We start from the raw sequence: 15,427 nt of genomic DNA, 5'->3' as shown, positions 1-15,427 counted from the left end.
GGAGCTTTGCAGCTCCTTCAGGGTTATCTTTGGTCTCTTTGTTGCCTCTCTGATTAATGCCCTCTTTGCCTGGTCTGTAAGTTTTGCTGGGTGGCCCTGTGTTGGCAGGGTTGTTGTGGTGCCATATTCTTTCCATTTTTTAATAATGGATTTAATGGTGCTCCGTGGGATGTTAAAAGTTTCAGATATTGTTTTATAACCCAACCCTGATGTGTTGTTCTCCAAAACTTTGTCCCTGACCTGTTTGGAGAGCTCCTTGGTCTTCATGGTGCCGCTTGCTTGGTGGTGCCCCTTGCTTAGTGATGTCCCTTGCTTAGTGGTGTTGCAGACTCTGGGTCCTTTCAAAAAAGGTGTATACATACTGAGATCATGTGAAAGATCACATGACACAGATTGCACACAGGTGGACTTTTTACGTATTTACATAAGTATTCAGACCCTTTACTCAGTCGTTTGTTGAAGCACTTTTGGCAGCGATTGCAGCCTCGATGTACTACACTAAAAGATTGGCACACCTGTATTTGGGGAATTTCTCCCATTCTTCTTTGTAGAACCTCTCAAGCTCTGTCAGGTTGGATGGGGAGCGTTGCTGCACAGCTATTTTCAGTTCTCTCCGGAGATGTCGGGTTCTGGTCCGGGCTCTTTCTGGGCATTCAGAGACTTGTCCCGAAGCCACTCCCGCATTTTCTTGGCTGTGTGCTTAGGATCATTGTCCTATTGCAATGTGAACCTTCGCCCCAGTCTGAGGTCCTGAGCGCTCTGGAGAAGGTTTTTCATCAAGGATCTCTCTGTACTTTGCTCTGTTTCTCTTTGCCTCAAGCCTTACAAATTTCCCAGTCCCTCCCGCTGAAAAACATCCACACAGCATGATGCTGCCAACTGCATGCTTCACTGTAGAGATGGTGCCAGGTTTCCTCCGGATGTGAGGGTTGGCATTCATCAGACCAGAGAATCTTGTATCTCATGGTCTGAGAGTCTTTAGATGCCTTTTACTGAGGAGTGTCTTCCGTCTGGCTACTCTATCATAAAGGCTTAACTGGTGGAGTGCTGCAGAGATGGTTGTCCTTCTGGAAGGTTATCCCATCTCCACAGAGAAACTCTAGAGCTCTGTAAGAATGACCATCTTGTTCTTGGTCACCTCCCTGACCAAGGCCCTTTTCCCCCGATTGCTAGGTTTGGCCGGGCAGCCAGCTCTAGGGAGAGTCTTGGTGGTTCCAAACTTATTCCATTTAATATTGATGGAGCCACTGTGTTCTTGGGGTCCTACAATGCTGCAGAATGTTTTTGGTAACCTTCCCCAGAATATCGCGCCACGGGATTACACTGGCTGTACCTAGCCCATTGAGGTTAACCTCTTACATCTAGACGTTCCGCTAGCAGAACACCTGCTCCAATATCCAATGATGGGCGTGGGGCGAAATACAAAGTCCTCGAAAATCCGAAAACTTCAATTTTTCAAACATATGACTATTTTACACCATTTTAAAGACAAGACTCTCCTTCATCTAAATACACTGTCCGATTTCAAAAAGGCTTTACAGCAAAAGCAAAACATTAGATTATGTCAGCAGAGTACCCAGCCAGAAATAATCAGACACCCATTTTTCAAGCTAGCATATAATGTCACAAAAAACAAAACCACAGCTAAATGCAGCACTAACCTTTGATGATCTTCATCAGATGACACTCCTAGGACATTATGTTATACAATACATGCATGTTTTGTTCAATCAAGTTCATATTTATATCAAAAACCAGCTTTTTACATTAGCATGTGACGTTCAGAACTAGCATTCCCACCAAACACTTCCGGTGAATTTACTAAATTACTCACGATAAACTTTCACAAAAAACATAACAATTATTTTAAGAATTATAGATACAGACTCCTTTATGCAATCGCGGTGTCCGATTTTAAAATAGCTTTTCGGTGAAAGCACATTTTGCAATATTCTGAGTAGATATCACGGGCTAGCTATTTTGACACCCACCAAGTTTGGCCCTCAGCAAACTCAGATTTACTATAAGAAAAATTGGATTACCTTTGCTGTTCTTCGTCAGAATGCACTCCCAGGACTTCTACTTCAATAACAAATGTTGGTTTGGTTCCAAATAATCCATAGTTATATCCAAATAGCGGCGTTTTGTTCGTGCGTTCAAGACACTATCCGAAGGGTAAAGAAGGGTGACGCGCCCGGCGCGTTTCGTGACCAAAAATTTCAAAATATTCCATTACCGTACTTCGAAGCATGTCAAACGCTGTTTAAAATCAATTTTTATGCGCTTTTTCTCGTAAAAAAGCGATAATATTCTGACTGGGAAACCCTGTTTTCGTTCAAAGACGAAAAAATAAAAACATGGAGTCTTCTCGTGCACGCGCCCCCAGTCTCATTGTTCTCAGATCGACCACTATCCAAATGCGCTACTGTTTTTCAGCCATGGCCTGCAAAGTCATCATTCAACAGTCTGGCGCCTTCTGAGAGCCTATGGGAGCGTTAGAAAATGTCACGTTACAGCAGAGATCCCCTGTTTTGGATAGAGATGATCAAGAAGGCCAAGAAATAGTCAGAGAGGGCGCTTCCTGTTTGGAATCTTCTCAGGTTTTGGCCTGCCAAATGAGTTCTGTTATACTCACAGACACCATTCAAACAGTTTTAGAAACTTTGGAGTGTTTTCTATCCAAAGCTAATAATTATATGCATATTCTAGTTTCTGGGCAGGAGTAATAATCAGATTAAATCGGGTACGTTTTTTATCCGGCCGTGAAAATACTGCCCCCTATCAATAACAAGTTAACATGCAGAAAACCCAAGCTTTTACAAGAGCAGAAATCAGTGAAGCAGATATCAGAGCAAAAGTCAGAATTGGGGCTAGCAACAGTAGATGGGCCAGGGTGTACATGCACATTTCCAGATATCATCAACAGTAATACAATCAAGGCACGGCATAGGACAGGGAGAGCTCTGCAATCCTGATTTATGACATCTGAATGTACATCAGATGACAACAATATCGTATTGTACAGCAATTTCATCAGGTAACATGAATACAAAGCCGGCGAGAGGTGGTTAGAATAGGATGGGAGGCCAAAAGTCTGTGTAACCAATAGAGAGTATGAAGAGGTAAGACAGGTGTTTTCTCCATCTCCTTAGCTATCATACTCGAATTCCACTGATTTCAAAATTCGGTCCTGCAGAAAGTGGAGAGCAACACTTATGCAGTTTTACTACAAAATAAATAAATAAAAAGCCGCATTAGACAGGATTACCTAGACATACTGACCAGCTCAAATAGACAGAAGCGTTCTATATGGCAGACCAATTCAAACTCATCTCTCGGGATGTCCAGCCTACTCATTATCACTTATAATATTTTTCTGTGGCTAAACCAACTAGGCTCATAATTTAAATGTTTTATTCATATTTACAGATGGCATACAAGGTTGTTATTAAGGCTAGTGAAAGTTCACATTTTCGAGAAGGCGTTTATGCTCCCAAATACGCATTTTGATGAAAAAAACAAGTTTAGGTTCAAACGGTTCTCCTGTGAAGTAGTGAACCCTACAAGTAATACAATACTTTATTATTATGGTGGGAGATTATAATACAGTTTTAAATACCTCAATGGATCATAAAGGAAATCACATTACAAACTATCACCCTTATTTACCTAAGGAAATCACAAATATCATGGATATATTGGAACTAGTGGATATATGGAGGCTTAAATATCCTGACCTAGTGAGATATACATGGCACAGACTCAATCAAGCTAGTCGTCTTGACTACTTTCTTATGTAATTCTCGCTAGCACCAAATGTTTAAAAGGTGTTGGAAGGGGACAGAATGCAGTCGGACCATCAAATAATAGGCATAAACATGTATCATACAGAATTTCCACGTGGGCAAGGATATTGAAAATTTGATCAAAGCCTATTAGATGACAACTGGTTTTTAACCAGGACAGAAGAATTTATAACTGACTTTTTCCAACATAACATATTGTTGGTACAGCAGACCACCTTATTGTATAGCACACTTTAAATGTGCCTTTAGGGGCCATGCAATGCAATATTCATCTTTAAAACAAAATCTATTTAAGTCAAAATAGTTCATATTAACAAAGAAAATAGAGGGACACACAGTACAGATAGATAGCAATAAAAACTGTACCATAGAAGCACAGAAAAAGTTTGTTTTTCCACTAAAAGAACTGGAGGAACTTATTCAAGAAAGATCAAGTGTAATATATTATAAAAAATCAAATGAACTTGATGAATAAATTGAATAAATTCATCAAATTGTTTTTTAATCTTCAACATAGAAACACAAAAAAAAATGATTTACTTAACCTCTCTGGGCCAGTGTAATCCCGTGGCGCGATATTCAGATACCTTAGAAATGCTATTACTTCAATTTCTCAAAGATATGACTATTTTACACCATTTTAAAGACAAGACTCTTGTTAATCTAACCACACTGTCCGATTTCAAAAAGGCTTTACAACGAAAGCAAAACATTAGATTATGTCAGCAGAGTACCCAGCCAGAAATAATCAGACACCCATTTTTCAAGCTAGCATATAATGTCACATAAACCCAAACCACAGCTAAATGCAGCACTAACCTTTGATGATCTTCATCAGATGACAATCTTAGGACATTATGTTATACAATACATGCATGTCTGTTCAATCAAGTTCATATTTATATCAAAAAACAGCTTTTTACATTAGCATGTGACTAGCATGTGACTAGCATTCCCACCGAACACTTCCGGTGAATTTACTAAATTACTCACGATAAACGTTCACAAAAAACATAACAATTATTTTAAGAATTATAGATACAGAACTCCTTTATGCACTCGCTATGTCCAATTTTAAAATAGCTTTTCGGTGAAAGCACATTTTGCAATATTCTGAGTAGATAGCCCGGCCATCACAGGCTAGCTATTTTGACACCCACCAAGTGTGGTACTCACCAAACTCCGATTTACTAATAGAAAAGTTTGATTACCTTTGCTGTTCTTCATCAGAATGCACTCCCAGGACTTCTACTTCAATAACAAATGTTGGTTTGGTTCCAAATAATCCATAGTTATATCCAAATAGCGGCGTTTTGTTCGTGCGTTCAAGACACTATCCGAAGGGTAAAGAAGGGTGACGCGCCCGACGCGTTTCGTGACAAAAAAATTCAAAATATTCCATTACCGTACTTCAAAGCATGTCAACCGCTGTTTAAAATCAATTTTTATGCTATTTTTCTCGTAAAAAAGCGATAATATTCCAACCGGGAGTCGTTGTTTTCATTCAAAGAGAGAGAAAGTAAACATGGTGTCGGCTCGTGCATGCGCCTCCAGTCTCATTGTCCTCAGATCGACCACTTACAAAATGCGCTACTGTTTTTCAGCCAGGGCCTGCAAAGCCACCATTCATCGTTCTGGCGCCTTCTGAGAGCCCATGGGAGCGTTAGAAAATTTCATGTCATGCCAGAGATCCCCTGTTTTGGTTAGAGATGATCAAGAAGGCCAAGAAAAAGTCAGAGAGAGCGCTTCCTGTTTGGAATCTTCTCAGGTTTTGGCCTGCCAAATGAGTTCTGTTATACTCACAGACACCATTCAAACAGTTTTAGAAACTTTAGGGTGTTTTCTATCCTAATCAAACAATTATATGCATTTTCTAGTTACTGGGCAGGAGTAGTAACCAGATTAAATCGGGTACGTTTTTTATCCGGCCGTGCAAATACTGCCCCCTATCCCCAACAGGTTAAACTTGTTATAAATGACGGATTCACCAAACAATATTTTGAAAGACGAAGCAAAGTCCTTTAAGCATATGCTTCTTTTCAGTCAGCTCCATCTCCACTAACCGAAGCTAATTGCTTCGGTTAAGATTCATGTGAAGGCCAAATTCCAAAGGAGGAACTTCTTCATGAAATTAAAGACTAAGTCCGGGAAAATTCCAGGGCTGGATGGCATACCAGTGGAGGTATACCAAACCTTTTTTGGTATACTCAGAGGACCATTTATAGCATGTGTATTTGTTTTGTCTGTTATTGTTCATCCTGAAATCTGGATACAATGTTTTGAGAAAGAAATACATTTTATTTTTCCACCTTTGCATTTCTGTTTATAGTGTAAATATATACTGAATATGCATACATACTGTGTATATTTGTGCACATACATGACTGTGTGAGTGCTATGACAAACTGCCGTGGACTCCACTGAACATGCAAAAGACACAAGATAGTAGTGTTTTACGTTTGTAACATCTGTGTGTAGTTGACGTGTATAATAGCTAATCATTTGATGCTTTGTCTGTAGTGTTTTGATGCAAAAACACAATTTTGAGAAGGGTTAAAAAGTTTTGAATGAAGTGTTTGGTTTTGCAAGAGATGTGTGACGTTTTGCATGTTTTGTGTGTGTTTTGGGGTTTTGTGTGTATAGTCTAGAGAAAAAGAGCCATAGTTTCAGAAGTCATGTGTAAACAATTGTCAAAAACTGTAAAGTAATGATGGATTGTAGTTTCTCTTTGCTTATTTTAGCTGTTCTTGACATAATATGGACTTGTTTTTTTTACCGAATAGGGCTATCTTCTTTATACCACCCCTACCTTGTCACAACACAACTGATTGGCTCAAACGCATTAAGAAGGAAAGAAATTCCACAAATTAACTTTTAACAAGGCACCCGTTAATTGAAATGCATTCCAGGTGACTACCTCATGAAGCTGGTTGAGAGAATACCAAGAGTGTGCAAAGCTGTCATCAATGAAAAGGGTGGCTACTTTGAAGAATCTAAAATATATTTTCATTTGTTTAACACTTTTTTGGTTACTACGTGATTCCATATGTAATATTTCATAGTTTTGATGTCTTCACTATTATTCTACAATGTAGAAAATAGCAAAAAAGAAAAACCCTTGAATGAGTAGGTGTGTCCAAACTTTTTACTGGTACTGTATATATGGGAGATTGGAAATTATGTATACAATATATTTGCAATATTTAAGCTGATCCACCCTCTTTGGTATCATATGCATTCATGTCCGCCTTCAACAAAGTTAGACACCATGTGCAATCTTTGTATTGATCACTTCCTTCATCGACCTTGAAATTGAACTGTAGGTGGACACCAAAGTTGTAGAGAGAGGAGAAGGGATTCCTTTGACGTGGTTGTAATAATGCATTCCGCTCAGTTTGTCTTACTCTCTTAATGCAATTGTCAAATAATTATTCTTTATACCCTTATGTTTTGAATCGTTCACATAAATCTTTGGTATGTCATCAAATAATACATCAGAGTCACAAATGCGCCTAATGAAAAGGAGTTGGCTATATGGTAAAACATTTTTTTTAAGTTGTATGATAACTGAAATAACTGAAGTAAAGAAAGGTATTTTTACCTGTTTCTTTTCTTTACACCTTATCCAAAAAGGAAAAATGTCTTTATCAAATACTAACGTACATTTAATGGACTGCATCCTGGAATTCATGTACCGTGCTGTATGTAACGAATACTTGCAATTTAACCTCTTACATCTACACGTTCCGCTAGCGGAACGTCTGCTCCAATATCCAATGATGGGCGGGGCGCGAAATTCAAACTCCTCTAAATCCGAAAACTTACACTTTTCAAACATATGACTATGTTACAGCTATTTAAAGACAAGACTCTCCTTTATCTAACCAAACTGTCCGATTTCAAAAAGGCTTTACAGCGAAAGCAAAACATTAGATTATGTCAGCAGAGTACCCAGCCAGGAATAATCACACAGCCATTTTTCAAGCTAGCATATCATGTCACATAAACCCAAACCATATCTAAATGCAGCACTAACCTTTGATGATCTTCATCAGATGACACACCTAGGACATTGTGTTATACAATACATGCATGTCTGTTCAATCAAGTTCATATTTATATCAAAAACCAGCTTTTTACATTAGCATGTGACGTTCAGAACTAGCATTCCCACCGAACACTTCCGGTGATTTTACTAAATTACTCACGATAAACGTTCACAAAAAGCATAACAATTATTTTAAGAATTATAGATACAGAACTCCTCTATGCACTCGATATGTCCGATTTTAAAATAGCTTTTCGGATGAAGCACATTTTGCAATAATGTAAGTACATAGCCCGGCGTTACAGGGCTAGCTATTTAGACACCCACCCAGTGTAGCCTTCACCAAAATCACATTTCCTATAAGAAAAATGTTCTTACCTTGCTTGTTCTTCATCAGAATACACTGCCAGGACTTCTACTTCAATAACAAATGTAGGTTTGGTCCCAAATAATCCATCGTTATATCCAAACAGCGACGTTTTGTTCGTGCGTTCTAGACACTATCCCAACGCTAAATCTCGGCCACGAGCATGACGCAAAATATGACAAAAAATTTCGAAATATTCCATTACCGTACTTCGAAGCATGTCAACCGCTGTTTAAAACCAATATTTATGCAATTTATCTCGTAGAGAAGCGATAATATTCCGACCGGGAATCTGCCTGTCTGTAAACTGAGGAAAAAACCGAAAGCCGGGGGCGGGGCGTGTCACGCGCCTAAGGCTTAGTCCATTGACTGACCACTCAGCATTTGCTCTCGTGTGCTTCAGCCAGGGCTTTGAATGACATCATTCCTGTTTTTCCCGGGCTGTGAGACTCCATTGTTGACGTGAGAAGTGTCACGTAAGAGCAGAGATCCTTTGTAAACGACAGAGATAATAAAGAAGGGCAAGAAATGTTCAGACAGGGTACTTCCTGAACAGAAGCATCTCAGGTTTTTGCCTGCCATAGGAGTTCTGTTATACTCACAGACACCATTCAAACAGTTTCAGAAACTTTGGAGTGTTTTCTCTCCAAAGCTAATAATTATATGCATATTCCAGTTTCTGGGCAGGACTAATAATCAGATTAAATCGGGTACGTTTTTTATCCAGCCGTGAAATTACTGCCCCCTAGATGTAACAGGTTGATAACCCTAAAAAAAAAAATATATATATATATATATATATATATATATATATATATATATCTCATAAACACTTTCATAAACTTAGAATAGGGATTGTTATAGTTTACAAAGTCTCACTCAAGTTTCCCAATAAACAAATTAACCTATTTAGGCGCAACTGGCGATCCCGTAGCAGTTCCTTGAACTTGAAGATAATAACAGTCTTAAAACTTAAAATAATTCTTTGTCAATATTTCATTAGCAAAGCTCAACAGTACTGTAAGTCAATGGGGGGATTCAGTTCTTTGATTCAAATAATGTTTAATCGCATCTAAACCCTCTTGATGAGGAATATTCGTATAAAGACTAGAGACATCCATAGTACACAACAAGTCAATTGAGTCCACTAAACAAGTCTCTAATTTCTTCAAAAAGTCTGTAGTGTATACTATTGAAACATATACATTTTTTGGGGGGGGGTTTGCTCTCAAAGTCACAAGACCATGTATGTGGTCTTGGACAAATCTAAGACATTACATTTTTGCTGTGTTTACCCTTTAATTCAAATGCACAGGCATCTAGCGCTGTTTGTGCTCATTTTAGAACGTTTTTTCCCCGCAAATTGCACTTGAAACAATCACGCTTGGGCCTTCCGCTGTGTGCACATTGACGCACCTAAAATGTGAAGAAATAATAGTTTATCTACATTTTAAGATAAACATTCTGATCTGTTTCATCAGATTTAATTGATATAGCGTATACCTCCACTACACTAATTTGATATTCATCAAGGGGATTAAGAAGTGAGAATATGCAATGCCTATTAAAAATAAGTGGGTATACGCAATATACCTGCATATACGCTCCACTACACCACTGATTCTATATTCAGAACTATCCTAGCCAGGGATGGGCTTCGATCACTGAAGCTAAGCACAAAAGAAAAGGTGGCTTCATCAGGGGCCAGCTGGATTGTGGTAGCTAGGGGCTTTAGTATCATTCCAATATGTTTGATAATCCCTACATACAGCATGGGAGACAAATGAAAAACAAAAACCTATTGCAGCCACAGGGCAACTGGCAGAATCAAAACAGGAGCCTGAGCTTGTTGAAATAGAGGTCAGAGTCTGGCAACCTTGTTGGCCTGGGTGACTGGACCAAGATGTGGTTATTTAGCCTGCTGTCTGGAATCTTTTGGGGAATCTAAGAATACTGACACACACACACACACACACACACACACACTCGCAACTATTACCTAATAGGTTAAAAACACAGCATTGTGTGTTGATGAAATAGTTTTGGTAGTTGTGGAGGAATTAACTGTAAAGGGTTCATTTTCTCTGTGGATTATTGGAAAGCAGCACAGTTGGGAATGTGGTGGCGATAGAGCAGATGGTATTTGTTTTAGTATTAAATAGGGAGGGGTTTGATTGCCCCAAGCATCTATCGTTGACTTAGAAGCCCATTGTGAACATAGCTTGTAATTGACGTAAACATATATACTTTTCAGTAGACCTATTTGATAAAAGAGCCACATGTACATCATAGCTACAAAATACAAAGCCTTCTTTTATCAGAATGTTGATAATCGCATATTTGATTTAGAAGACCAGTGTGACTTTACTACTCACACACAGCTTGTGATTGATATAAACCTATACTGTACTTGATAAAGAGTGATGTTGTAGTTCAATTATTTGCACAGGTATGCTTGTACAGTGCCTTGCAAAAGTATTCAATCCCCTTGAAGTTTTTCCTATTTTGTTGTATTACAACCTGTAATTTAAATAGATTTTTATTTGGATTTCATGTATATTGGACATACACAAAATAGTCCAAATAGGTGAAGTGAAATGAAAAAAAGAACATGTTTCAAAAAATTATACAAAATAAAAAATGGAAAAGTGTTGTGTGCAAATGTATTCACCCCCTTTGCAATGAAGCCCCTAAATAAGATCTGGTGCAACTAATTACCTTCAGAAGTCACATAATTAGTTAAACAAAGTCCACCTGTTTGCAATCTAAGTGTCACATGATCTCTCTCTTCTGAAAAGCCCCAGAGTCTGCAACACCACTAAGCAAAGGGCACCACCAAGCAAGCGGCACCATGAAGACCAAGGAGCTCTCCAAACAGGTCAGGGACAAAGTTGTGGAGAAGTATACATCAGGGTTGGGTTACAAAAAATATCAGAAACTTTGAACATCCCACGGAGCACCACTAAATCCATTATTAAAACACAGAAAGAATATGGCACCACAACAAGCCTGTCAAGAGAGGGCCGCCCACCAAAACTCACAGACCAGGCAAGGAGGGCATTAATCAGAGAGGCAACAAAGAGACCCAAGATAGCCCTGAAGGAGCTGCAAAGCTCCACAGCGGAGATTGGAGTATCTGTCCATAAGACCACAGAGAGCTGGGCTTTATGGAAGAGTTGCCAGAAAAAAGCCATTGTTTAAAGATGTTGTTTGCCAAAATGCATGTGGGAGACTCCCAAAACATATGGAAGAAGGTACAGAAGGTACAGGTATATGGAAGAAGGTCAAATGAGACTAAAATGTAGCTTTTTGGCCATCAAGGAAAACGCTATGTCTGGGGCAAACCCAACACCTCTCCTCACCCCGAGAACACCATCCCCAAAGTGAAGCATGGTGGTGGCAGCATCATGCTGTGGGGATGTTTTTCATCGGCAGGGACTGGGGAACTGGTCAGAATTGAAGGAATGATGGATGGTGCTAAATACAGGGAAATTCTTGAGGGAAACCTGTTTGAGTCTTTCTGAGATTTGAGCCTGGGACGGAGGTTCACCTTCCAGCAGGACAATGACCCTAAACATACTGCTAAAGCAACACTCGAGTGGTTTAAGGGAAAACATTTAAATGTCTTGGAATGGCCGAGTCGAAAGCCAGACCTCAATCCAATTGAGAATCTGTGGTATGACTTAACCTCTCTAGGGTATGTGGGACGAAATCGTCCCACCTACTCAACAGCCAGTGGAATCCCGTGGCGCGTTATTCAAATACCTTAGAAATGTTATTACTTCAATTTCTCAAACATATGACTATTTTACAGCATTTTAAAGACAAGACTCTCGTTAATCTAACCACACTGTCCGATTTCAAAAAGGCTTTACAACGAAAGCAAAACATTAGATTATGTCAGCAGAGTACCCAGCCAGAAATAATCAGACACCCATTTTTCAAGCTAGCATATAATGTCACATAAACCCAAACCACAGCTAAATGCAGCACTAACCTTTGATGATCTTCATCAGATGACACTCCTAGGACATTATGTTATACAATACATGCATGATTTGTTCAATCAAGTTCATATTTATATCAAAAAACAGCTTTTTACATTAGCATGTGATGTTCAGAACTAGCATTCCCACCGAACACTTCCGGTGAATTTACTAAATTACTCACGATAAACGTTCACAAAAAACATATGGGAGCCGTAGGAAGTGTCACGTTACAGCAGAGATCCTCAGTTTTCAATAAAGAGAGTGTAGAAGCCCAAGAAATGGTCAGAGGGCACTTCCTGCATGAAACCTTCTCAGGTTTTTGCCTGCCATATGAGTTCTGTTATACTCACAGACACCATTCAAACAGTTTTAGACACTTTAGGGTGTTTTCTATCCAAAGCCAATAATTATATGCATATTCTAGTTTCTGGGCAGTAGTAATAACCAGATTAAATCGGGTACGTTTTTTATCCGGCCGTGCAAATACTGCCCCCTACCCTGGAGAGGTTAAAGATCGCTGTACACCAGCAGAACCCATCCAACTTGAAGGAAATGGAGCAGTTTTGTCTTGGAGAATAGGGAAAAAATCCCAGTGGCTAGATGTGCCAAGCTTATAGAGACATACCCCAAGAGACTTGCAGCTGTAATTGCTGCAAAAGGTGGCTCTACAAAGTATTGACACTGGGGGGGTGACAAGTTTCTTTTTTTTTTTTTTTTTTCCTCAATAAAAAGGGAGGTGAATATTTTCGCAAGCCGCTGTGCATGTAGCTCTTACAAAAAATAAAGACACTATTTGACCATATTGTTTATGAAAGTCAAAAAGCCTTTGTTGCCCCATCAATTACTCTGCAGTGCCTCCGGGTTCATACTTATTGCGTGGATCATGTATTAATGTCCTCGAAAAAAGTAAGGGTATGGTTAGGGTACAGGGTTGTTCCCTGAGGTACAAAAAAGCCAAAGGTACACTTCACAGGTGCACATATGAACTCACATGGTACGGTTCGGTCTCTTGTAGCCATATAGGGACATTTGTCTATCCAATATTTTTAACATAAAGTTTGATCATCACTGCGCTTTGTTAGGTGGGGGCAATGTACCGGTGGGCTTATTAGGATATTAGGGGGCGTGGTTAAAATTATATCTATTTGTGCCAACCATTAATAGAATTGTTGTAGCAGTTTAAGTGTTTGGGGTACTTTAACACACTGGCCTTCAAATTTAGCAAAATTGAAGGCAGTGTGTTAAAGGTGTTCAAGGTACCCCAAACTGCTACAACAATTCTACTGATGATTGGCACAAATGCATGTAATTTGAAGTTGCTGTTATATTACTTAAAAATGCACAATAACCTCTTTACAGTGCTGTTCATTATTGTGCATTTTTAAGTAATGTAACAGCAATGTCATTCTTGTCATATCTTAACTGTAAACCCTTTGTCAGTAGGTTATGTAAAATACTAATTTTTTTGGGGGTGAAATGTTGTCAGTAAACTACCGGCAACTGGTTGCCTCTAGTAATACATGTACATGCTAGTAACCTATTGTGCCTTCACTGACTCTTTTATCCAACATGCAAAATTACTTGCTAATTGGCAGCTTATTGTAGCAGCGGCATCCTATCACAATATTGCAGGCATGGCTTATTGGAGGCGTGGCTTTCAGGTATCTGTTTTTGCTCTCCCATGAGAGGGAATGTCATCTGTTATAAAATGTTAAATAAACAGTATTCCACTTTTATAGATCAGTATTGACAGATGTGTAAACTTGACAACTTGGTTGGTGGTATGAAAGACCCTTCCCCAATTTTATTTCATGCTGATGAAGACATAGCTAACCGGTAACTAGCAAACACCAGACACAGATTAAAGGGGAAAATATCAGTATATACTCATTGCTCTTATTCTATCTTGTTTCATCAGGTTTGTTTAGCAGCAAAACACATGGGAAGCTTCAAGGTTTTGCCTGGCCACTGTGTCCAGGTTGAGACGGCATTGTAGACAAAAAGGGCCTCCAAAAAAGTCAATGAATCCATACAGCCAAATAATAATTCATAATAGATACATACTTTTTTCCATACACATTTCATATCAATATAATCCACATTTTTCTCATAAAAGTAGAAGTAAGTTCCATTCATCAACCACAGACTGGTTCATAATAATATTTCACCCTGACAGAGTTCCCGTGCATTGAAAACGTGACTTTCATTAAATTAGGCTGCAGCAATGAGGCGATTTCAGAGTGGGGAAGAGAAAAATAAGTAAATAATATTTAATTTTAATGCATTTATTTTGTAAAAACCCAGGTGCTGCAGATCATACTTGTTGTCGAGGCAGAGGCAGAGTACATGTACGTGTAGCCCATGTATCTGATGCTGTCTGGCGAAAAATATTATGCCATTGCATATAGTAAGACAGAGGGGCACAGTTTCACTCAGATGCTTTCTCTGGTGATGTAGTTTCACACACTTGCAAACGGAAGGAAAGTTGGCGGATGCACAGTGCACTGTTTGGATGCTGGAAATATTTTGGATGAATGTGCAAAGGTAACCTACGTTTTGACATAATTTGTTTGACTGGTTGTGTTTATAGCACATTAAAGGGAAATACATGTTTTGAGTTAAATTACATCTTTACTTTAATAAATAAACAATAACTTCTTAACCAATAAGAGTCTAATTCCTGTCTAAGCTGGGGGGGGGCTTCTACTAAGCTATATGGAATTGTTTTAAGAAGGTCATACCAAGGATCATTTTGCTATTTGATTTGAAAAATTAAGACACCTTGAAGTATAAAAAAAAATAGATTTTAAAAATTATTTGATGATACATTATTTTTGGCCTTCTTCCTGTCGTGAAGTGACTGATTAATGTTATTTATCAAATAAACTAACTTATGTTTAATTGTTACTTGATTAAATTAATCATGTAACAATTAACTCATTAGGAATTTGGGGCACCATGGAAGAAGACAATATATATAAGATATATTGATAAGTCATGTATTAATCATTTCCTCATATCACTTTCATTCTGAACTTTGCAGACTTCTTGAATCCACAAGAACCCCAGCCTTTTCTGATCATTCAGTTCTACACAAATTGATTTAATTACTTATTTACTAGCTAACTAAATAATAACACAGAATACACATACACACTTACATGAGACAAAAGTCCCTAGTGGACTGACAAGATATGATGGCTTGTTACACATATAG

The sequence above is a fragment of the Salmo trutta genome, chromosome 6 (assembly GCF_901001165.1).
Source record: "Salmo trutta chromosome 6, fSalTru1.1, whole genome shotgun sequence".
Taxonomy (NCBI): domain Eukaryota; kingdom Metazoa; phylum Chordata; class Actinopteri; order Salmoniformes; family Salmonidae; genus Salmo; species Salmo trutta.
Note: the sequence above shows the minus strand (reverse complement) of the source record.